Genomic DNA, 25,572 nt, shown 5'->3' on the forward strand with positions numbered 1-25,572 from the left:
TGGAAAACTTTTATTTAGTTATAATTGCTGTATTTGTATTTTAGTTGATTTATGGTTAATTGTTTGATAAAGGAATCTTGTATGATGGCCTGATGTATAGTTGCAGAATTGCTGTGCTAGTGATGGTACTTCTGACCCGGGATGTGAGTGGCAGTGTGGCTGGAGTAATGGTAAGGCTTTGTTGTCGTTTCCGAGTTGTTGGTGTGTTTATTTGGAGGCTCTGGTTTGGTGCTCTAGCACTGTAGAGACATGTGTGGTGTTGTTTGTGTTAATTGTATGTTTTGGTGCCTGTGTGCTTTGGTCGGAGATTAACCGAAGAGTCTGGTTGATAGTGTGGTGAAGCTTTGATTGATAGCTGTCATTGCTTCGTGTTGTGTATGCGAGGTTTTTTTTTTTGTTCTTTTTTTCTTTCTTTCTCATCTCTCTCGGTATAGATGGAGTCTCGAGACATTGCCTTATATGTAGTTAAGTAATGTTTTACTTATTATTTCCCGCTGGAACTTTGAAAGCTTTATCTTCATGATGAGCTCGAGACTGTGATATCCATCGCGGCTGGAAAGCTTGGAGCTTTCTTAAAACATCATCATGAAGGCGTCGAAAGTAAATTGATCTTCTGAGCCTCACAGGGAAGCTACTGAATCAAATTTGTTTCCTCATACAGCATACGAAAAGAAGATATAACTAGATTACTACTTTCAACTTATTGTAAGACATTATATGCAATAATCTCTTAAATAAATAGGGATTATACTACGCATTTAGCCTAAATACTTTTTCTGATCATCATAGGTATTCTTGAGCCTTATGTATTTATAAACGAATAGTATTCTCATAAAATATTTGCTTTATGTATGACAAGGGTGCCGATATCTTGATGAGAAATACTAGTTGTGATGTGTGCATTTTTCGAAGATTTAATAACGCTACAAGCTGTTTATATACTTGTGTTACATGTACATTTTTTATAACTATTGACTTGCTGAGAAAATATTCCTGAAGCATTTATCAAAATGTTAAATGTATAGATGTATATAATAGGTTATCTCAGTTATTTTATGAATGCATTTGTGTAATAGGCTGATAGGGATGTACCACAAAGACAGCAATAATGTTGCAAGGACAGGTGCATTAAAAATAGTTAGATCTGTTTATCATTAGAAAATGTGAAATTTTCATCTTTTGTTTTGTTAATGAAATAGCTTTTCAAAATTCAAAGATAGTATAAGCTATAATTGAATAATAAAAAGCTCATTATATTTAAATAAGGCTTTTATATAGTATACAGGAGCTATTTAAGCACCTTGCTTCTTTGAACTAATATGACCTTTTCACTAGTTTTCTGTATGGTGATGGACCCTTTGAGGTAACTCAAATTAATGCAATGAATGGAAGATCAGACTTTTAAGGTTTATTAGTCACTCTTCTATGAGAGACTGCACCAGGGTGTTTGGTTATAAGAAAACTAGCAGGATGTTGTTGGTTTTACTTCTTGATGAGTAATCACTATATTTGGTTTCTGGCAAAGAAATGTAGTGTTCATTTCTTTCAGAACAATCAGTATGTTAGTTGATTGTTAGTAAAATCACTTTTATTAGCATCTTATTTATTAGCTGCCAATGTTAGTGGTTATTGAAGGCCCTTAGGTGATTCATTTACAACTATGTCCCAGTTAGCTGATCACCTATGGCAGTACTATATATCACACTTCAGCCTTTATTAGCCATATTTCGGTAATAAAATAATGCTATAGTCTTTTTAAGGTTCTTATCAAATGTGATTACTTTAAAACAGAAGAGTGAACTAATAGATCATAGTAGTTCTTAATAACCTACTAACTAATGTAAGAAAATTCTGTATTTTATTCCTAAGATGTAGCTGTCATCAATTTACTAATTGACACAACATTATATCTATACATTTGGTTCATACAAAAATTTGTTTATGTTATTGATGAGAAGCCTTATTTTTATAGTTATGACTATAGACATTTAGGCAGGTGCTGATTGGATGCTGCTTTTGATAGGAGGTCGATTCGAGTGACTGATGTCATTCAAGTTAGGAGTTTTAAACTCCAGAGGGGTTTGGGTTGGTTATTTTGTTTCATGTTTATGTTATAAATATTTTCTAATAACTTTTCAGATGTTCATATCTTATGTAGTAGGAAACAACCTTAATTTTAAGAATATGATACTCTTACACTATGTTTGTTCTAATGATCATAATAGTATTCCTATTAGATATATTCTTGTGTATTTCTTAGATCAGTATGTTTATATTTACATCATTTAATTTTCAATGACTACACTAAAAGGTATATCAGTTAACATTAATGGTTTAAATAATCCTAATAAAAGGAGGAATTTAACTAGATATCTTAAGTTACATAAATCTCAGTTAGTATTTTCTACAAGAAACTCACTTAATAACAGAGGATATATTCAGACTTGAATCCAAAACATATAAGATTTTAGTAAGTTCGGAACATACTAAGAAAAAGAGAGGAGTAGCTATCCTATGGAACAGCATAATGCCCTTTCTTAAAATAATGGATACATATAAGGATAATAAAGGAATGTTTTGTGCAGTCACCGTAGAAATAAACAGTACAATTTTCACATTGATTAACATATATTGGATCCCAGGGATAGGGATAAACACAGTGAAACAACATCTAGATCAAATTGTACTATTCTCTAAAGGGAACCTTATTTTGGCAGGAGATTTCAATTGTTCCAAACAAAAAGCACACCTTTCCCTCAAAGTTGGTCGACCACAGAAAACCAGCAACAATCAAGTAAAGAAGGTAGACCACCACCACGAGCGATGTAGAAACTTTTATTTCATATAAAATCCAAAGGAATGAGCGCTTTCGCGTGCTTCCAATGCACGCTTCTTCAGACAGATTTAAAATATTGTAGTAACCCATGCCTTATATATCTAGCAGCAACAATATTTAATTAATTAATCAATTAATTACATCATTTAATTCTTAGATCATCAATTTACTTAAAGCTGTATCGCATAAATTGCATGCTGTAATACTTGGTCAATGAAATAAAAACAATTCTTATATTTATTTCGTTATGTGAGATAGCATTTCTCACTGAACAACTCTCAATACTGAAACTGTGTATAAAAGAATGTGAGAATTCATATTAATAAAATAAAATAAAATAAAATACTAATCTTATTATATACCTTCTCTTACATACTGAATATATAATCTGCCCATTTTATACTTGAAATGTTTACTGTGTAGCAATGAAAGCCAAGTATATGGCGGAAAGGGAGTCTCTGAACGACCAGGTGTATGTAGTATTTAAAAATGTTAAAAACTGCTGTTAAAATATGTATGTATATCTATTAAAAATGCATATATTACATGTACTATATATTAAAAATAAGTATTTATTATTTATTAAATAAATATTAAATAACCAAGTGAAAAACTAACTGTATATATAATTCATGTATATGTATAGAAAGGGATATAAAGTATCAATATATATATATATAACAAAAATATATATATAAAAATATAAAAAAATATAAAAATATATATGTATGTACATAAATAAATAATATATATAACAACTGTGGGTGAATGTATATATATATATATATATATATATATATTACCATAAGTGAATGTATTAGATGTTGTACTGCATGATACTATACTATTCTATAATTCTATAATACTATACTATACTATACTATAAATGGGTAGTCATTCCCTATACATTGAATAAAAACTGACATGGTGAAAACTGGATGTAAATATACACAAATCATAAAATCAATAAGTGAATAATCATCTGCTTAATCTAAAAATTCATTATAAGGACATAAAGCTTTTTTCTCATAGAGAGACCTGCATGATAATGAATAAATAAATAGTGTGAAATAAATATGGGAAATAACAATCAGAGTAACCTCAAGAAATATATCTACATCCATAACAGTGTATATAAGATGTGTCTAAGCATTACATCTAAGCAACTGAATGCATATAAACACCTCAAGATAGTGATATATAAAATACATGATGTTAATTGAGTGAGCATTCATATCTTGATGTAAGATCACGCATACAATAGCAGAGATCTTAATTATACAGTTGAATATATAGAAACCAAATCAGTCAATGATATTTGCGTTTCTTCAGATGTGATCTAATGCTAATGTAACTATTAAGGCCTGGATACTTTTGTGCTCTGACCCTGAATATCCAATCTAACTCTAAATTCTCTAGGTCATTAAAATTGTCTCCTCTTCTTGAGTTAAGCATTCTTTTATGTAATACCCTGAAGACAAAGGTATGGTTCGGATATTCTGAGATATGTTTGGCTAGAGCATTTTTGGAATCTTTCTTTTTTATAGCATATAAATGCTCTTGTATCCTGTCCCTAAGCCTTCTCGTTGTCATGCCCACATAAAAAGCCGGGCATAATTCACAAGTAGCTAAGTAAATCACATTGGTATCATCACAACTAGCTGGGCAGCTGATATCAAATTCATGCAGTAATTCCGGATGTAGAAACTTATTATTAGTAGATATCCATTTACATGAAGTGCATCCTCCACAAGGGGCAGTGCCCGTATTGACTTTATGGCTACTTACTTTATTAAACTTTTCATTACATAGAATTCGTTTTAAGTTCTGCATATTTTTATATGTGAAAGATGCTTTACTTCCTATTAGCCTCTTTATTTCCTCATTGGTAATTAATATTGACCAATTTTTGCTAATGATATCAGTAATATATTTGTTATCACTAGTGTAACTGATAATGCATCTTACTTGCTTATATTCTTGATGTCCTAGATGCCTATTGCCATCCTTATGTTGAAATGTGACCCTTGGTTGATAGGAAGTATCATTCATAAATTTTTCTTTTATATATGTTATATTGTGTTGATTATAGCCTCTATCCAAAAGTAGGCATTCTAGTTTGTGAAATTCATTGTTACATTTAGTTTCATCCTGGCAGATCCTATTTAGCCTTGTAAACTGCCCTTTAATAATATTGGAAAAAATGAATCTGGGGTGCATACTATCGTGTTCTAATAGTGTGTTTTTCCAACACTCTTTTCTATAAAGAGATGTAACTAATTTACCTTTGTTCTCTTTTCTAATGTTAAGGTCTAGAAAATTAACATTGGAATAAGAATATTCCATTGAGAATCTGAGGAAATCTGTAGTTTTCTCCAAGTCTTTCACAAATGCTTTAAGTTCCTCAGGTGTTCCATCCCAAATTAATAGTATGTCATCCACAAATCTAAAATACGCCAATACTTTATGATATGCAAGATGTGAAAACAGACATGTAGTCTCCCATTTATATACGACCAAATTAGCGTATGAGTTGGCGCAGGGGGTGCCCATGGCCACCCCCCACTGTTGTATGTAGTAGGAGTTATTAAACATCATAGCATTCTTAGTAAGCACTATCTCTAATAATGCATTCAGTAAAATCTGTTCACTGTTATTATAGGCCCCAAATTTATTTAGTATATATCTTATGGCCTCTAGACCATATGTGTTGGGTATCGCCGTAAAAATACTCTGCACATCTAGTGTAACTAGTAAATGTTTGTCAGAAATCTGTTTCTGTATATTATTAAGATGTTGAATCAATTGGTATGAATCTTTTAATATTGTAGTGATATTATTCACTATTGGTTTTAGCTTCTTTTCGATAAATATCGAAATGTTTTCCGTAACCCACTGATGTCCTACTACTATGGGGCGTAAGGGTGGTGGTATTATACCCTTGTGCATCTTAGGTAGCCCTTTAATGTATGGTATCAATGGATGTTCAATAAGTAAAAATAAATAAAACTCATGGCTAATTTGTCTGGTGACCATCATATCATATATGTCATGGTGTACCTCATATATTAATTTATCTATTGTTTTCTTATCTATCTCCTTGTATGTGAGGTCATCCTTTAACAGTGTATCCATATATTCTATATAATCAACTTTGTTGAGTATAAAAATCCCCCCTCCCTTATCTGCAGGTCTAATTGTCACAGTTCCATCCTTGGAAAAGTTATTCATTGCTAACCTTTCCTCCTTGGAAATGTTATGAAAGAGTGAAAGTGCGCCTTTTTTATAACTTGCATAATGTTTATACAGATCATTCTCACATGCTTTAATAAAGCATTCTATGCACGGATGTAGAGTAGGTGAGAAGGTACTTTTCCTTTTATAGCATTCAAAGCCATTTACTCTCTCATTCAAACTATTACTATTCTGAGTAGTTTCTTTAAAAAATAGCGCCAAAGCTATATTGCGAGTAAATAAACGCAATTCTGTTAACAAGATAGAAACATTACTAACTTGAGCTGGTATGAAGCTCAGTCCCTTATTTAAAAGTTTGTAGTCCGTTTCCGTCAATACTGTATCAGACAAATTAAAAACCAGGTCATTCAGTCCTTTCCTCGCCCCCTCTTGCTCGTCGGTTCTCCTGACATTCTTCTTTTCCGCCTTCCATGGCTTGTCGATCTTCCTCTGGACTCTCTTCGTTGGCGTACGGGAAGTGGTAAAAAAGAATCCAGGTTTGTTTGCTGTAATTTCGGTCTCGCTCCTGGCCCATGTTGAGTTAACAGTGCTAGCTGGTTGGGTGGTGGTGTGCTATCATCTGTGATAGTTCTGTGACCACTCGTTGCTTCTACCGTGTTTACGTCACAAGACATAGCTGAGTCTGTTAAAGGGGTTTGGTCTTCTCTTTCACTAGCCGATCCTCTTACTCTTCCTTCAACCCTTTCGGTCCGTTGTTGTCCTTCTCTCTGATTGTATCTTGGCCATACAAAGACCTGGCCATTTGCAAAATCTTGTACATCTCTCTGTAGTTTACGTAATTTGACTACTTGTAAACGTTCTCCATAAGCACTAACTTGATTGATGAGACTGTCAATTTTATTGGCAAATATTTCCCCTTTAAATCTCTTGCTTATGTCTTTATATAGTGAATCAGTTTTGGCTGATAGTTCGTTTTCTATTGGTTGAAAATAGTCAATAATTAATTGAATATATTTGAAACCAAGCTCAATGTTCATTTTTTGCCAGTTCTTAAGGAGCACGGGGTGGCTATTGCCGTAAGAGGGCATGCAAAGCACCCTCATTCCCCTGGGTACTACTTTATGATGAAGGCATGCCTCTAAGTGACGGCGTTGCCACATCAGTCTGAATTGTTTATATAAATCATTTTCCAGTTCTTTATATAATGGATTAAAGTCATTGAGTAGGTTTACAGTACCTGATTCCGTTGTATTAGATTGTACGGACAAATCCATGTTCAGTAACGGATTAGATCTCTGCTCCGTTAAATGAATCCATTTAGAGTTCGACATAATTCTTTCAGGATGGTAATCAAGTTCAACAGCCGAATTATCCATCGTGTAGGGAATCGGTGACAGCCAACAGCAAAAACAGTTCCAAACAAAAAGCACACCTTTCCCTCAAAGTTGGTCGACCACAGAAAACCAGCAACAATCAAGTAAAGAAGGTAGACCACCACCACGAGCGATGTAGAAACTTTTATTTCATATAAAATCCAAAGGAATGAGCGCTTTCGCGTGCTTCCAATGCACGCTTCTTCAGACAGATTTAAAATATTGTAGTAACCCATGCCTTATATATCTAGCAGCAACAATATTTAATTAATTAATCAATTAATTACATCATTTAATTCTTAGATCATCAATTTACTTAAAGCTGTATCGCATAAACTGCATGCTGTAATACTTGGTCAATGAAATAAAAACAATTCTTATATTTATTTCGTTATGTGAGATAGCATTTCTCACTGAACAACTCTCAATACTGAAACTGTGTATAGAAGAATGTGAGAATTCATATTAATAAAATAAAATAAAATACTAATCTTATTATATACCTTCTCTTACATACTGAATATATAATCTGCCCATTTTATACTTGAAATGTTTACTGTGTAGCAATGAAAGCCAAGTATATGGCGGAAAGGGAGTCTCTGAACGACCAGGTGTATGTAGTATTTTAAAAATGTTAAAAACTGCTGTTAAAATATGTATGTATATCTATTAAAAATGCATATATTACATGTACTATATATTAAAAATTAGAAGTTATGTACTCACCATAACGTTCCATCTGAGTAGGTGACTTCATTCGGATGCAACCTGTGGGTATCGGATCCGATCTCGGATCCGAGCCGGCAATTCAAAAGCTTAGGCTCCGAGCTCCTAGCTCCTCCCTCTTACCCATAACCCCTTGCCAAGCCCTGACTGACCTCAGATTGAGTTTGCCTCAAAATACTGACCACAGTATACTAAAACAGCATAAATACTCGCTCTAAAAAGGTCAGGGGGATGGAGGGGGGGATGGTTGCATCCGAATGAAGTCACCTACTCAGATGGAACGTTATGGTGAGTACATAACTTCTAAATCTGAAGTAGGCAGACTTCATTCGTCTGCAACCTGTGGGACAGAGTCCCTAGCTACCTGAATCTTGGGCAGCCGTCATGGAAGGATGTTCCGGAGCACCGCTGAGCCAAAGGATGCTCTTCCTCTAGAAACAACATCCACCTTGTAATGAGAAATAAAAGTATGAGGCGAGGCCCAAGTAGCTGCCACGCAGATATCATCCAACGAAACATGGGACTTAAAGGCGGCTGACGTAGAAACTGCCCTAGTAGAATGAGCCATAACCCTCTGAGGAGCAGGTCTGCCTGAAGTGTCATGTGCCTGCAGAATGCAATTAGCAATCCATTTAGATAGAGTGCCTTTAGACACTGCTTTACCCAGAGCAAATTTAGCAAAGGAGACGAACAGCTGATCTGATTTCCTGTGGCCAGCTGTCCTGTTAATATAAAAACGTAATTGTCTATGAACATCCAATGAATGCAATTTATATTCTCCTTTGTTTGAATACTTGGGAAAAAAGACAGGCAAATTGATTGACTGGTTAATATTGGATTCAGAAGAGACCTTCGGAAGAAAAGATGGATTGGTCCTGAGGCACACCCTATCAGGGAAGAAAGAAAGATAAGGCGGTTTGACACATAGAGCCTGAAGCTCAGACACCCTTCTGGCTGAAGTGATAGCTACCAGAAAGGCAGTCTTCCAGGAAAGGTATTTTAAATCAGCAGAAGCTGCAGGCTCGAAGGGAGGAGCAGTAAGGGCCTGCAGGACTAAAGACAAGTCCCAAGGCGGTACAACCTCCTTGACTGGAGGCCTTAACAAAAAAACTCCTTTGAGAAAGGTTTTGCATAATTTCGCTGTCCTAAGGGGAGCTGTGTCCTGGCCAATGTGATAATGCGAGATAGCCGCCAATTGTACCTTAATCGTGGAAGAACTGGCCCCTTGATGAAAGAGGTCTGTTAGAAAATCTAGCACCGCAGAGATAGGTGCTGAAAAGGATCCACAGTTCTCTGTCCTGCCCATATAGAGAACCTCTTCCATTTACTCCGATAAACCTGTCTGGTGGAAGGTTTATGAGCAGCCACCAAAATGGCTTTGACCGGTGAAGAGATACCGGGAGTCCTAATTAAGGTTGGAATTGGAGCAGCCAAGCTGTCAACTTCAGGGTCCAGATTGGGAACTGGCATTCCCAGAGGGTGAGAGATGAGATCCGAATTGGATCCAGAATCCATGGTGGATTGATTTTGTGAGACCATACGAAGGGGAACCAAGGTTGTCGAGGCCAGAATGGGGCAATGAGAATCATTCTGCTCCCCAAACTGTTGGCTTTCTGCAGAAACCTCTGCATCAGAGGAAGTGGAGGGTAGGCATAAAGGAGACCGGGAGGCCAAGCATGTACCAGAGCATCCTCGGGAACTCCCTGGTGGGGAAGCAGAGCGAAGAAATAGTCGCATTTGGCGTTTGAGGGAGAAGCAAAAGATCGCAACAGGGTTGCCCCAAGCGGCAAAAATCTTCTTCGCTACTTGAAGATTGAGGACCACTAGTGTGGAGAAAGGATGGTGCGACTGAGCTTGTCCGCAAGGATGTTGGACTTTCCCGGAATGTGCGTTGCTATCAGAAAGCGTTTGGTGGAAATTGCCCATTCCCAGACTCTCATGGCCTCTCGACAAAGGGGTAAGACCTGGTTCCTCCCTGCTTGTTGATATACCAGACTACGGACATGTTGTCTGTCTGAATCGCAATAGTCCCTGTAGGAAGAGCGTGGTGAAGTGCTTGCAACGCTAGGAGCACCGCCCTCATTTCCAGGACATTTATATGCAATGACGTCTCTGTGGGATTCCACGTGCCTTGGACAATCTTTCCCGCAGAATGCCCCCCCCACCCGAGGCAAGAAGCGTGCGTGGTCACTGTGGCCCGGGAAATGCAGCAAAAGGTCTTCCTGCTAGGGGCTCCGGAGAAAGAAGCCACCACAGAAGGGAGTCCCTGCACGCTCTGCTGACCGCAATCGGAGCGTTTAGAGACGAACAAAGAGGAGACCACTGAACTTGAAGGGTCCATTGAAGAACCCGCATGCGTAACGGGCATGAATTAGAAGCGGGATAGCTGCCGCCATAGAACCTAGGGCCCTTAGGACCGAAGCTGCAGTTGGAGATGGTTGAAGGATTGCTGTCACATGACACCTCAGGCTGGCGATACGGTCTGGGGTGAGGAAGGCTCGCATTGATCTGGTGTCTAGTCTTCCTCCTATGAAATCTATAATTTGAGTTGGATTCAGAAAAGATTTCTCCCAGTTGATCGTGATGCCCAGCCTTGGTGCTAGTTGAAGGAAGTAATCCCTGGCTGAGCACAGAAGATGCCTTGATGATGCCGTCAGGAGCCAGTCGTCCAGGTGCGGAAAGACCTGTAATCCCTGGAGCCTCAGGTGGGCCGCTACCACCGCTAACACCTTGGTAAACACCCTGGGGCTGAGGTGAGACCAAGGGGAGGACCCTGAACTGATAATGACTGGCTTCCAGCCGAGCGAAGAAACCTCCTGGATCGTCTGTCCATCCGAATGTGGTAGTACGCATCCTTGAGGTCTATGGAACACATCCAGTCGTTCTCCCTCAAAAGGGGGAGTATAGATTGCAGGGTGACCATCCGGAACTTTTGCTTGGTTACTGACAGGTTCAACAGGGAAAGGTCTAAAATTGGTCTTAAGTCCCCCGTCTTCTTTGGCACCAAAAAGAACCTGGAGTAAAACCCTAATCCGGCTTGATCTGGGGGGACGCGCTGGATGGCTCTTTTTCCTAGCAGCTGCTCGATTTCGATAGCTGCCGCCTCCCTTTGGTCGGGTGGAACATCTGGGAGGCTGCGAGATTTGGGAATCTTGATTAGGGGTATTGAATATCCTCTGGATATAAGTCGAAGCACCCAACTGTCTGTTGTTATGGACTCCCAAGAAGTCAGGTGCATCGAAAACCGCCCCCCGACTGCCTCCAGAGACGGACAGCCGGGCAACCCTTCAGGGCTGCTGCGTGGGTCTCTCAGAGAAGGGTTCTCTGGACCCAAAATTGCCAGGAGCCCCCCAGCCTCTGGCACGACGACCTCCCGTCCTCCTCTGCCAGGGAAGGACTGGGTACCCGGAGCAGGTTGGGACTGCAGCGTCTTCGGAACCACATCTTCTTCTGTCCCTTTTGGTTCTTAGAGAAGGACCTCTGGGGAGTTGAGAAGCGGACTCCGACGGCAGACAGCGTCTTCCCGTCCTTTTCGCTCTGGACTAATGTCTCGTGAACAGTCTTGCCAAACAAGGCAGAACCATCGAAAGGGGCATTCGAAGGTCGCCTTGAAGGGCTCAGCAAAATCACAATGGCGGAGCCAGGCCTGTCGCCTCATGACAAGGCCTGCTCCGTGGCTCTAGCGGCTCCCTCAGTAGCATGAGACAGCAGCCGCATAGATGTATTGGATACAGATCTGAGAGTGGCCATTCGGGTGGAGTAAACCTGTTTATCCTCACTCGAGATGGACTCGGGGAGATGCAGCGTATTCTTTAATCAGATCTCGCTGCATCCTAATGACATGTGCCATGTAGTTCAGCGCTCTCAAGGAGAAGGTCGCTGAACTAAAAACTCGCTTCCCAATGCGATCCATGTAGCGGGACTCCTTGCCCGGAGGATGGACGGAGGGACTCTCCTGGGCCAATTCCCTCTTCGTGGCTGCAGCCATCATCATGGCATCTACTGGGGGACCCTTACTCCAGTGGGTGCGGTCTGATGGAGGAGAAAGAATGCGGTCCGGGCGCTTAGGGATAGGCTCAATGGTGTCCGGATCCTTCCACGCCTGATAGATATAAGATCTACCAGGGGTCAGCAGGAGGGGACACCCAAGAGGTAGAAGGGCCGCCTCGAATGCCTCCAAGAACACAGACTCGTCGAAGAAGCCTTGGGGCAGACCACCCCCGATCCTTAACATCTCCATGATGTCTCCAAATGAGACGTCCTCAGGGGTGACCTAGGGAGCCTTCCCTTCATCCAAGTCCGTGTCTTCAGTGACGGACTCAGGGGAGTCCTTGTGCCTCCTCTTGCACTTGCGCTTCCGAGGTACTTCTTCGGCGGGGGCTGTCCGAGGAGTACTCTTCAGCAGATGGATGTTCCAAGGGAACCACTTGGGACATCGAGGCGGCTGTCCCTGGGACCGGCTGGTGGGGCCTGGCCCAACTGCAATGGAGTGCGGGATGGAGCCGTGGCAGGGACCGGGGTCCGGATGTCCTCGACAGTGCCCTTTCCATAACGCGTTGAAAGCCGAGGGGAGCCAGCTTCTCTAAGCCCGAGCCGACCCCACTGGATCCGGCGTGCGGATCGGAGTCGGAGCGAAACCGCCGGATCCGAGAGACCAGTGTGCTCCGACCTGGACGGAGCCGAAGACACACCAGCTCCCTCGGATCCGAGGCTCGCCCCTCGGCTCCGAGAGGTCGGGTCCGAAGTACCCGAAGCACTCAAGGGATGGGACGGATCCGAGGTGTGCCGACCTATCGGATCCGACCCACCCCCGGATCCAAATCTGCACGGCGCCGATAGCTCCGAACCCGTGGTATGGGTCGGAGAAGGAGCTAAGGGCGAAAAGGGTCAAGCCCTCCCGGTTGGGGGGGGGCTAGGAGCACTCCCATTTGCATTTGGGCCTGGATGAATTTCCTCATCATCCGGTCCATATCAGCTTCGCTCATAGAAAAGGTCGATCTAGAGGAGGCCACCGAAGTGGACCTAGAGAGCCGTCTCGGTGACCTCCTGGAAGGGCTAGCCTCCTCCTCCTCGGGTCCAGGAGAGAACCGAGGGGAGTGGAGCCGAGGAGGAGGAAAGCTAGAAGGCACAGGGAAGCCCGCTTAGATGGAGGAGCCGAACTGGAAGCTTCGCTCTCCTCTTGTGGTGCTTCTCCCTGTGCCTCTCCTTCTGTCTCTCCCTAGAAGAATCCTTCCTCCGGCAACTTTAAGGGAGGTTGAGTCCCAGCCGGAGGAGAACTCACAGCAACAGGTTGCTGACTGGAGGGCAGAGGCGAAGCAGTATCTGGGGTAAAAGACCCGCCAGCACCAACTTCGACCTCCGTTCCTTAAAGCCGGGGTTGAACCCTGCACAAATGGTACAACCAGAAGACAGGTGTTCAACCCCAAGCATTCTTGACGAGTGTGGCCATCTGCTGGGGACAGCTTATGGCCACACTCGTACATTCGAAAAACAGCCTTAGGCGCTTTAGCCATTACACCTAAGGCCTAAACACACACACACACAAACAAACTACGCAAACCCGAGAAAAATTAACTAAAGAGGGAGGAAAGCCTTAACCACACACAACTCTAACTATATTAATAACAAAAATAGAGAATTTGAAAAATTTTCCTGTCAGAAAAACTACACTTATCTCAAACCACGCCAGGAGCTCTAGAATTCTGTTGCTTCTTGAAAAGCGGCAAACGAAATCTGGGGTCAGTCAGGGCTTGGCAAGGGGTTATGGGTAAGAGGGAGGAGCTAGGAGCTCGGAGCCTAAGCTTTTGAATTGCCGGCTCGGATCCGAGATCGGATCCGATACCCACAGGTTGCAGATGAATGAAGTCTGCCTACTTCAGATTGAGTATTTATTATTTATTAAATAAATATTAAATATTAAATAACCAAGTGAAAAACTAACTGTATATATAATTCATGTATATGTATAGAAAGGGATATAAAGTATCAATATATATATATATATATATATATATAACAAAAAAATATATATAAAAATATAAAAAAATATAAAAATATATATGTATGTACATAAATAAATAATATATATAACAACTGTGGGTGAATGTATATATATATATATATATATATATATTAAAGGGCAGTTTACAAGGCTAAATAGGATCTGCCAGGATAAAACTGAATGCAATACTGAATTTCACAAATTAGAATGCCTGCTTTTGGATAGAGGCTATAATCAACATAATATAGCATGTATAAAAGAAAAATTTTTGAATGATGCTGGCTATAAACCAAGGGTCATATTTCAACATAAAGATGGTAATAGGCATTTAGAACATCAAGAATATAAGCAAGTAAGATGCATTATCAGTTACACCAGTGATAATAAATATATCACTGACATCATTAGCAAAAATTGGTCAATATTAACTACCAATGAGGAAATAAAGAGGCTAATAGGAAATAGAGCATCTTTTACATATAAAAATATGCAGAATTTAAAAAGAATTCTATGTAATGAAAAGTTTAATAAAGTAAGTAGCCATAAAGTCAATACGGGCACTGCCCCTTGTGGAGGATGCACTTCATGTAAATGGATATCTACTAATAATAAGTTTCTACATCCGGAATTACTGCATGAATTTGATATCAGCTGCCCAGCTAGTTGTAATGATACCAATGTGATTTACTTAGCTACTTGTGAATTATGCCCGGCTTTTTATGTGGGCATGACAACGAGAAGGCTTAGGGACAGGATACAAGAGCATTTATATGCTATAAAAAAGAAAGATTCCAAAAATGCTCTATCCAAACATATCTCAGAATATCCGAACCATACCTTTGTCTTCAGGGTATTACAAAAAAGAATGCTTAACTCAAGAAGAGGAGACAATTTTAATGACCTATAGAATTTAGAGTTAGATTGGATATTCAGGGTCAGAGCACAAAAGTATCCAGGCCTTAATAGTTACATTAGCATTAGATCACATCTGAAGAAACGCAAATATCATTGACTGATTTGGTTTCTATATATTCAACCGTATAATTAAGATCTCTGCTATTGTATGTGTGATCTTACATCAAGATATGAATGCTCACTCAATTAACATCATGTATTTTATATATCACTATCTTGAGGTGTTTATATGCATTCCGTTGCTTAGATGTAATGCTTAGACACATCTTATATACACTGTTATGGATGTAGATATATTTCTTGAGGTTACTCTGATTGTTATTTCCCATATTTATTTCACACTATTTATTTATTCATTATCATGCAGGTCTCTCTATGAGAAAAAAGCTTTATGTCCTTATAATGAATTTTTAGATTAAGCAGATGATTATTCACTTATTGATTTTATGATTTGTGTATATTTACATCCAGTTTTCACCATATCAGTTTTTATTCAATGTATAGGGAATGACTACCCATTTATAGTATTATAGAATTATAGAATAGTATAGTATCATGCAGTACAACATCTAATACATTCACTTAGGGTAATATATATATATATATATATATATATATATATATATATATATATATATATATATATATATACATTCACCCACAGTTGTTATATATATTATTTATGTACATACATATATATTTTTATATTTTTTATACTTTTATATACATATTTTTGTTATATATATATATATATTGATACTTTATACCCATTTTTATACATATACATGAATTATACATACAGTTAGTTTTTCATTTGGTTATTTAATATTTAATATTTATTTAATAAATAATAAATACTTATTTTTAATATATAGTACATGTAATATATGCATTTTTAATAGATATACATATATTTTAATAGCAGTTTTTAATATTTAAAATATCACATACACCTGGTCGTTCAGAGACTCCCTTTCCGTTATATACTTGTCTTTCATTGCTACACAGTAAACATTTCAAGTATAAAATGGGCAGATTATATATTCAGTATGTAAGAGAAGGTATATAATAAGATTAGTATTTTATTTTATTTTATTTTATTAATATGAATTCTCACATTCTTCTATACACAGTTTCAGTATTGAGAGTTGTTCAGTGAGAAATGCTATCTCACATAACGAAATAAATATAAGAATTGTTTTTATTTCATTGACCAAGTATTACAGCATGCAATTTATGCGATACAGCTTTAAGTAAATTGATGATCTAAGAATTAAATGATGTAATTAATTGATTAATTAATTAAATATTGTTGCTGCTAGATATATAAGGCATGGGTTACTACAATATTTTAAATCTGTCTGAAGAAGCGTGCATTGGAGGCACGCGAAAGCGCTCATTCCTTTGGATTTTATATGAAATAAAAGTTTCTACATCGCTCGTGGTGGTGGTCTACCTTCTTTACTTGATTAGATTTCAATTGTATTCTAGATTACAAAGACTCTAGTACTAATGGGAAGAGAAGAATATCTACATCATCTATATTATTAAAAGACTTTTCAGATACTTATTTTTTGAAAGATATAAATTATTTTGCAGATAATACTTCTTTGTTTTACACCTTTTTTTCTCATAGACATAACTCATACTCGAGGATAGATAGAGTTTTTATTTCTAATATTTTAACAGATTCCTTAAACAAATTAGCAGTTATTTCGTGTCCTTTATCAGATCATAATTCTATAATTTTTGAAGTGGTAGTCAATCCAAATTTTAATATGCATATAAAAAGGATCCCAGCTTATTTCACAAAATTAAAAGATTTTAATTATTTCATTTCTACAGAAGTACATAATTTTTTAGAACTTAACAATACTAATGATATATCAGAAATTTACATATGGGATGCCCAAAAAGCTTATCTATATGGTAGGATATTGAATTGGTACAACAAAAAAAAGAAAGCTTGGGATAAAGAGCTGCAAGATATACAATGTAAATTAGACACTTTAAAACTTAGTAATATGGGTGATAAAGATATATCAGATAAAATAAAAGAAATAAACATGTTAAATAATAAATATCTAGAAATATTAAAACATAGAATGATCAAGATAGAAAAATTTAAGTTTATAAATTTCTCTTCTAACCCTAAATCCTTAAAAATTATTGCTAATAAAACAAAACGATTAAATAGATTTCATCATATTAATGAAATATTCTCCCCTAAAAAAGGAAAAATGGTATCGGAAATTCATAATATATTAACTGAATTTAGAGAGTTTTTTATAAACATCAACCAAACAACTACTGAAATTAACTCTACAGAGGAAATAAAAACATTTATTAATAAATACACTAAAACAAGACTTTCAGAGGAACAAGGGATTTCTATTGATAAACAAATATTGTTCAAAGAACTTCAAACTCACATTACCAAATTAAAGCAAAACAAAGCACCAGGTAATGACGGCATCATTCCTAAAATTTACAAATTACTACCTATAAATGCTCTAAAATTGCTTTATAAAGTATTTAATCTTGTTCAGGACAAAAACATAATTCCACCTTCTTGGAAATGCACTTTTATTTCTCCTATTTTAAAATCTAACAAAGATCCCTCTAAGTGTACCTCCTATAGACCCATCTCCCTATTAAACACTGATTACAAATTATTTATGTCCATTTATGCAGAAAGGCTTAAAACACTTTTACCCAAATTAGTTGATAGTGATCAAATGGGGTTTATAATGAAGAGAACATCATATGATAACATTAAAAGAATATTAACTTTAATTGATTCGGTGAAAAATCTTAAAACAAATTTAACCCTAGTTAGTTTAGATATAAATTGTGCTTTCGACTCAGTTACATGGGAATATTTTTCACTCTATTAAAGGAATTAAATTTCTCCAAGAATTTTATCAATCTTATCACTCTGTTATATGAAGGCAGCCAAGCTTATGTTAAAATTGGCACTATTATATCTCAAAATATACCAATAGTAAAAGGTACTAAGCAAGGGTGTCCTTTATCCCCTCTTTTATTTTCATTAGTTATGGAACCATGGGCAAATTTAATCAAACATGATACAGATATTGAAGGATACAAGTTAAACCCCACTATATCATCTACAATACAAATGTTTGCAGATGACATATTGATTACTCTTGGGAGTAGAAGGGAATCTATACAAAAACTTTTTAAAACATGGAATATTTTCAAAAAAATTCCGGCCTTACTTTTAATAATAATAAAACACAAATTATTTTAACAGGTTCAAAAAATACAATATACCTGATGAATATAATTAATATATAGCTCAGTCTCAACAAATAGCATATTTAGGTATAATTATTACTAACAATATTAAAGATACCATTCAAATAAATTACAATAAAAGTCTATTACAGATAGAAAATTTAATAAATAAATGAAACAAATTACCATTTCCTATGGATGATAAACTTTTAATAATAAAGATGATCATTCTCCCCAAAATCTTATATATAATCCAATCTTTATCTATACCTCCTTCTTACCAAATAATTAAAAAATTTAATTCAATGATTCAGAAATTTTTGTGGTTCCCAAATAAGTCAAGGATTGCATTAACATACCATATGTATAATTGGAATAATGGGGGTATAGCCTTACCAAATTTAGAAATGTATTCAATTTCATCAGTATTCAATACAATCTCTCATCTCATTGATGTGGAATATACTGCTAAGTGGAAAGAGTTTATAGAGGTATTGTCACAAAATACCAAAGATATAAGCAGTTCCTATAAGCTAAATATAATTAATAATCCATTTATTTGGAGGTTAAAAGATTATATTTCTGAATTTTTTTCTCTGAGTTTTAACTCTAAGTATATAGTTTTTCTTTTTAAATCATTTAAAAAATGTATATTTAAATATAATATATATAAGGATTGGCTTTTTTACTCTTCCCTATAGCCTACACACACAGATCTATTTTCTCTTCAGATTATACAAAAATGTTTATATTTCAGCAAAAGCATATAACATTTTGGCACCAAATGATGATAAATAATGAAATAAAATCCAATAGTTTACTCTTGGAAGAGTATAAACTTGATTCTTGTTTATGATTAGTGCTTCAAGAAGCTAGACAATATGTATTAAATAAATTGGATTATATGTCTCCTATAATTAGGAAAAAAATTCCCAAGCTAATACAATATATGATTTTATCAGTTTTGCATAAATCTCCTGCTAATAACAAGTTATCAAACATTTATAGGGCAATTAAATGTGATTTAGATACACATTCAGATAATTACTGGAAATATTTTTCTTTAATTAATAATAATCCCCCTTCTGAGAAAGACAAATTTAATATTTTACAATCAGCAAGTATGACTACTTCTTCTTTAAAATGGAAATTATTCACATGGAGATTTTTAAATAGATCATTTATCACTCCTCATAATATAAGTATATTTTCTAAAAAGAATATAACATGTTGGAGATGTAATGTTGAATTGAATGCTGACTGGTCTCATATGTTTTATAATTGCATATATTTAAGAAAATTTGGGGATGATATCAATAATTTGTTGCAAACAATTTTTACTGATAATTTCTTTATATCTAAATCACTTGTTTTATTTAATACTCCTGTTCCTGATTATGTAAAAGAGAATAAGTACCCTTTGGTTTGGTCTATACTATCTATAGCTAGAAAAACAATCACTAAGAATTGGAAATCTAGTACAGCACCTACATTTTTGGAATTTAAAAATATACTCCTTGAAACGTGTAATTTGGAAATGTTAACTATTAAATCTAGATCATCTAGGAATATTACATTATATAATTCATGGAATACCATCTATGAACTTCAAGAAAAATAGATTATTAATTTATGAAAGCAGATGATTTTTATTAATCCTACAGCTACATTAAAAAAAATTTTTGCATGATGAATGTCTTTGTACATAGTTTAGTTACATTGGTTTATATATTAGATTTGTTTTTTTTAATTTCTTGTTTTTTAACTTTAAAGAAAAAATGTTATAATTTCATGGAAATATTTGTTCATTTTAATAATTATTTAATAAAATTCTTTGAAAAAATAAAAAAGGAGTACTAAAGACATCCCACAGAGCCAAAGATGCAGATCTGATTAAACAATAACTTCAGCTTTAAATGAAACCTAAGCAATTCAAAATAAGTATGATTCAAACACAGATTAATACCAAATATGTTCACTCCTCTAAAATCACAGCTGTCAGTTCAAACTCTCAAGCACAGAAAGAACATCCACACAGTGCAAACTGGTATAGAGCCACAATTTAAAGCTCAGTTCCAGAGAGTCCATATCAGAAACCCATGGGCTTATGGACACATAGTAATAAAGTCAGTTGTATAAGCAACCTATGTTAGCATTGTAATTGGGTACAAACAAATCACTAGATATTTTTTCTATTTGTTTCTCATCTGCTACATAAACACTGAGTTCCCCTACCCCATTGGTCCATTCATTTTTCCCATCTTCCTGATATTTGAGGATATAGTGAGATGTAGGTGGGAAGTGGGAATTCTGACCATCATCTTTGCAGGGAATGTAGGTTCCTGTGATGTATCTAGCTCCCTTTAACAGCAGTACAATATGCATGCCACTTGAAGCATGGCTAGAAAAAATCAGCCCAGTTCAGGATCAATGTATATATATCACATGGTCTAAAATCTGGATACAGTACCACAATCTGCATGTTCTGCTTTGCATTGCCATCTGGTCTCCATTGAGTAACAGTAATGTAGGAGACCATTCCACCATCCTCGCCAGAGGATTGGTGAGTCATAATGACCCACTCACTATCAGGTTGTCCATAGTTCATACGGCATTAGGGATACTCATAGCAATAGTTGTATGAGGTAATCACCACAACAGCTTATCTTTGTGATGTAAGGTCTGGCTGCACAACAATAAGGATTTATACTTCCAAGTACTAGGACAGTTCAGCAACTTTTTCTTTGAGTACTTATCCTCTGATCCACAACCTATTGGCCAAATCTGGCCACTAGCCTGAATGGAGGCTAAGCTCTGCCCACTATTTTTTCTGATGTATTCCTGAATTCCAAAGGATAACCATTCATAGAAAACCATGTATCAAGATTTCAAAAGTACTGTTTGAAGATGAGAAGGTTGCTGACCTGCAGCCATAGCTTACACATTGAAGACACATCATTATATGAAACACTGCACAAAACTGCTTATCTTACTTCAAAATACAGTAGGTGCAAGACAGTTAGAAGAGTCCCTAGAAAATGAATGGATATTCTGGGTGGATGTACTCAAGAGGACCAGCCCTTCAGTGCATCCAACCCAAAGAATCTTTGGACATGACGTCTGGCAACAGATATGCAGCAGATCAAGACATACTGACACAGTTGTAATCCAAAGGCACACTGTGAAACATGGGGCTGGATATAATGACTGAACCAGTACACTAAATATTAAGAACATGGAGAAGTTATTTTGTTGTTTAAAGTACATAACTTACATTGTAGACAATAATATAGTTTCTGCTATCTTATCAATTTCATATGCTACACTCTATTCTTTATAAACCCTCCTTCTGTCCATCTCTATCTTCCTTAGTCTCCATCTACATCCCATCCCGGACTCTCCGTACGTCTAACCAACAATTACTTGATATCTACCACCCAAAAGTCAGTAGGCAAACTACTCTACAAACACTCTCTTGCCCATGCTTGGAACAAACTTCCCCTTGACTTACGTTCAGTCTCCCACACCTCACACTTTAAAAATGAACTAAAAGCTTATTTTCTCAATTCCAGAACCTGCCCTTGCCATGACCCTACCTAGTCTTCCTTCCCTTTATGTACCCTCAAAAGGACCATACTTAGTACCTCATTACACCTCTCTCTTCAATGTGTCTACTATGCATTTGCACAATGTTATACAAACAAAAAATGTTAATTGTTGACCTATTGAACTATATCAATGTAAAATTGTTACTTAGCTTCTTTTTAATGCAACTTTAACTTTATGCATGTATCCCAACATATGTGAATCGTTTTGCTATGACTGCTATTATATCAATATTGTTTAAAATTGTACTTGTTTTACAATGTATTACTGGAGCTTTTCTCCTCGGGTCTCTGCTGAAAATGGGCCACAAGCCCAGTTGGACAAACCCGGTTAACAAATGTCGATAAATAAATAAATAAATATATATATAGGCACACATACAACAACAGAAAAGAAAAACAAAAGCAAACACTGTCCATCTTTAATCACTTTTATTAAATTATAACTCAAGACATAGGCAAAATACATTAACAGAAAATAAAACAAACCATATTAACATCCATTTATATACCTTGTACATCACATATATTTTCTTTTAACTATTATCAGTCCAACATTACATAAATTGCTGATTTCCTGCCTTCCCTTAAATCTCACTCCTCCTCTACTACTGAACCTTATTCTGAATGCATTCTTCCCACAATTTCCATTTATTCCAATGTAATTTGCTCCTTTCCTTTCCTAAAGATTCCTCTTGCAGTTCTTTTATCACTTTTATAGTATTCAGTACTTCAAATACAGTTGGTTTAGACTTTGATTTCCATTTTTAGTAATCGATTTTTTGACAACCAATAGAATTAAACTTAATAAGGTCTTGCTATATATAGGCAATTCAGATCCTGTGTCTCAGCTCAACATAATCATATTATCAGTTACAGCTATTTGTTCACCTAATATTTCTAATAGAGGACTCTGTACAGAATTTTTAAAATCTGCCAGTTGATGATTGCACTCTCAAATCATATGTTCCCAGTTACCTCTTTCTTCCCAAACACACCTCTAACATTTCTTACCTTCTTGAAGAAAATTATTTGATGTCTGATTGGGGGTATAAAAATACCTGTGCAAACACTTCCAAGCAAAGATCTTAAACCTTCTGGACTCTGTTGCATTCTTGGGAGACATATACATGTCCACCAATTGTTCTCTTGTAAATTGTTTTTTCCAGTCTCTCTTTCCAATCATTACTAAACTCATCTGATTGATTTTTATAGTCATCATGCAATATTTTATGTGTCCTGCTAATTATCCCTTTTTAACAGCAGCTTCTGTTCAAGACTCAACTAAAAACAAGTCTTTCACTTAAAATTCTCCTATCCTTTTATGTTTGACTGTACTCTGATATTAATCCCTAGTAGCGAATCCAGTCTTTAACCTGCAGTACAAATGTTTTCTTGACTTCATTGCACTCTATTACCTTTTCTGCTTTAGTTATTTGCTCCTAATATCTTGGTTCCTTTGCCACTTTTCAAAAGTAAATTCCAGTCCCCTCTTACCTATTTTCTGTAGTCCTACTTGCAGTCATCCCTAGTGTTAAAATTACATTTATCCAATCTCATGTTGACTTAGTTCTAAAAATACTTTTTTCCTACTTTATGATTATAAAATTATGTACAGTTGTTATTAGTTTCCTTAAGGATCTGCATCTAAAATCCCACTCTCTCTTTATTTATTGAGCTTCCTCCTGCTTCATCATCATTCCTTTCCATTTGGAATTATAACCTTCTGCTTGTGTTATGTATATGAGCCTTAACTGTGTACCTCTAAAATGTCCCTTCAAATCAGATAAACCTAACCCACCTTATTCTATTAGAAAGATCAACTTATTCCACTTAACTATTGCCTTTTCTCCTCCCAGATAAATTCCTTTAACTTGTTATTAATTACTGTCCACAACTTCTCCTTTGGTTGATACATATATCCCTAATCTGTATATAAAACTAAAGGGACAAAAAGCGTTTTCACTGCTTGTGTCTTACTATCTATAACCATAAACAAGAGCTTCCAGTTTCTCAGTTTTTCTATTATTTTTTGTTTAGTCTCTTCCAACATATCATTAGCTGCTATAGCAAGAGCCTCTTTAATTCATACTCCTCTCTTCATGTCCCCATAAATATGAGTATTGCTGAACCAATTAATGTGCACGTACATAATTTGCAGCTAAAACCTTTGTTTTATGTTCATTAATTTTATATCCCAACAAGACCTGAAACTTTCTCAAAATGTTCCAGAACACTGAGATGTCCTTTTTCTGGATTTATCAGATACAAAATAAATAATCTGCAAATAAAGCCAACTTTTCTTGATTACCCTATGAATTATATCCTTGCATTTTTTAAGTCCCTTATTTTTTTGCCAGTGGCTATAGATATACAGCAAATAAAAGGGAAAGAGGACACCCATGCCTGACTCCTCTGTTCAAACACAACTTATCAAAGAGAAGCCCTCCCAGTTTAATTCTTGTCACTGATCCTTCATATATCCTCCTAAATAACCTTAGTATTGTATCAGGGAATAGAAATGCTTCTATTGCCCTAATTATGAAATTCTAGCTTACTCTGTTGAATACTTTCTTTGCATCAAGACCCAGCAACAGCAGCAGCAGTAGTATTTTCTTACATTCTGCTTCCATCTGGTTCACTGTTGTTCTATTAGTGTTGATTTCTCTTCACAAAACCACATTATTCCACATCTATTAATGATGGCAACAGCTTTGCCATTCTTTTAGCTAGTATAGCCATAAACATTTTATAATCATTGTTTAAAACTGAAATTGGTCTATATGAAACTGGGTCTGATGGGTCCTTATTGTCTTTAGGTAATACAGTCACCACAGCTTTCTTCCAAGATGACGGTGATTCCCCTTTTACAATACCGTTAAGGAAAACCTTCTAGATTTTTATCACTTCCTTCCCTCCTAACTTCCAACCTTCCACAGGAATACCTTCTGTTCCTGGAGACTTTTTTGAAGACTGATTGTACATCACCATTTTTATCTCATGTCCTCCTATCTTGGCTGTTAGTTGTTGAGTCTCATCTACCTCTAACCTTGGCATAATTAGTCTTCTATAAATATTTCCATTTGTGCTCTTTCTTGATGTCCACATTTCTCTGCTTTATACAAATGTTCATAAGATTTCTAAAATATTGCTAATAACTGTATAGGATCTCTGGATATTTTCTTGTTATATGGTCCCTAAGCTTGGTGACAACCCTTTCTAGTTTCTGTTGCTTAAGTCAATGTGCTGAATTTTTTTTGTGCTGTGGAGTTGTTTTAAAAAATAATTGCTTAACATCAATATTTCTAAACTCATTCATGTTATCCAGATACTCCCTTATCTTCTCTTTAGCACTCTTCATTTGTGCCTCTCTTTCTTCTGTGAGATCCCCCTTATTTTGCAATATTTAACATTTGTCAGGCTCTCTAATTCCCCTTACTTCTTAACCATATCTTTCTCTTTCATTTCTACCCTAGTCTTAAACCCCATTCTCATTTTATCCTACTCATTAGCTATAACTTCTGAAGATAGTTCTGTCTACCCTAATAACTCTTGAATATTTTCCACTACCCATTCCTTACATTTCTCACATTTGAAAAGGTAAGTAGGAAGGTGCCAGTGTCTCATTTTTACTTTATTACACTGCATTTTTATCTTAGT

This window comes from Protopterus annectens, chromosome 9.part0 (assembly GCF_019279795.1).
Source record: "Protopterus annectens isolate FY-2018-M chromosome 9.part0, PAN1.0, whole genome shotgun sequence".
Lineage (NCBI taxonomy): Eukaryota > Metazoa > Chordata > Ceratodontiformes > Protopteridae > Protopterus > Protopterus annectens.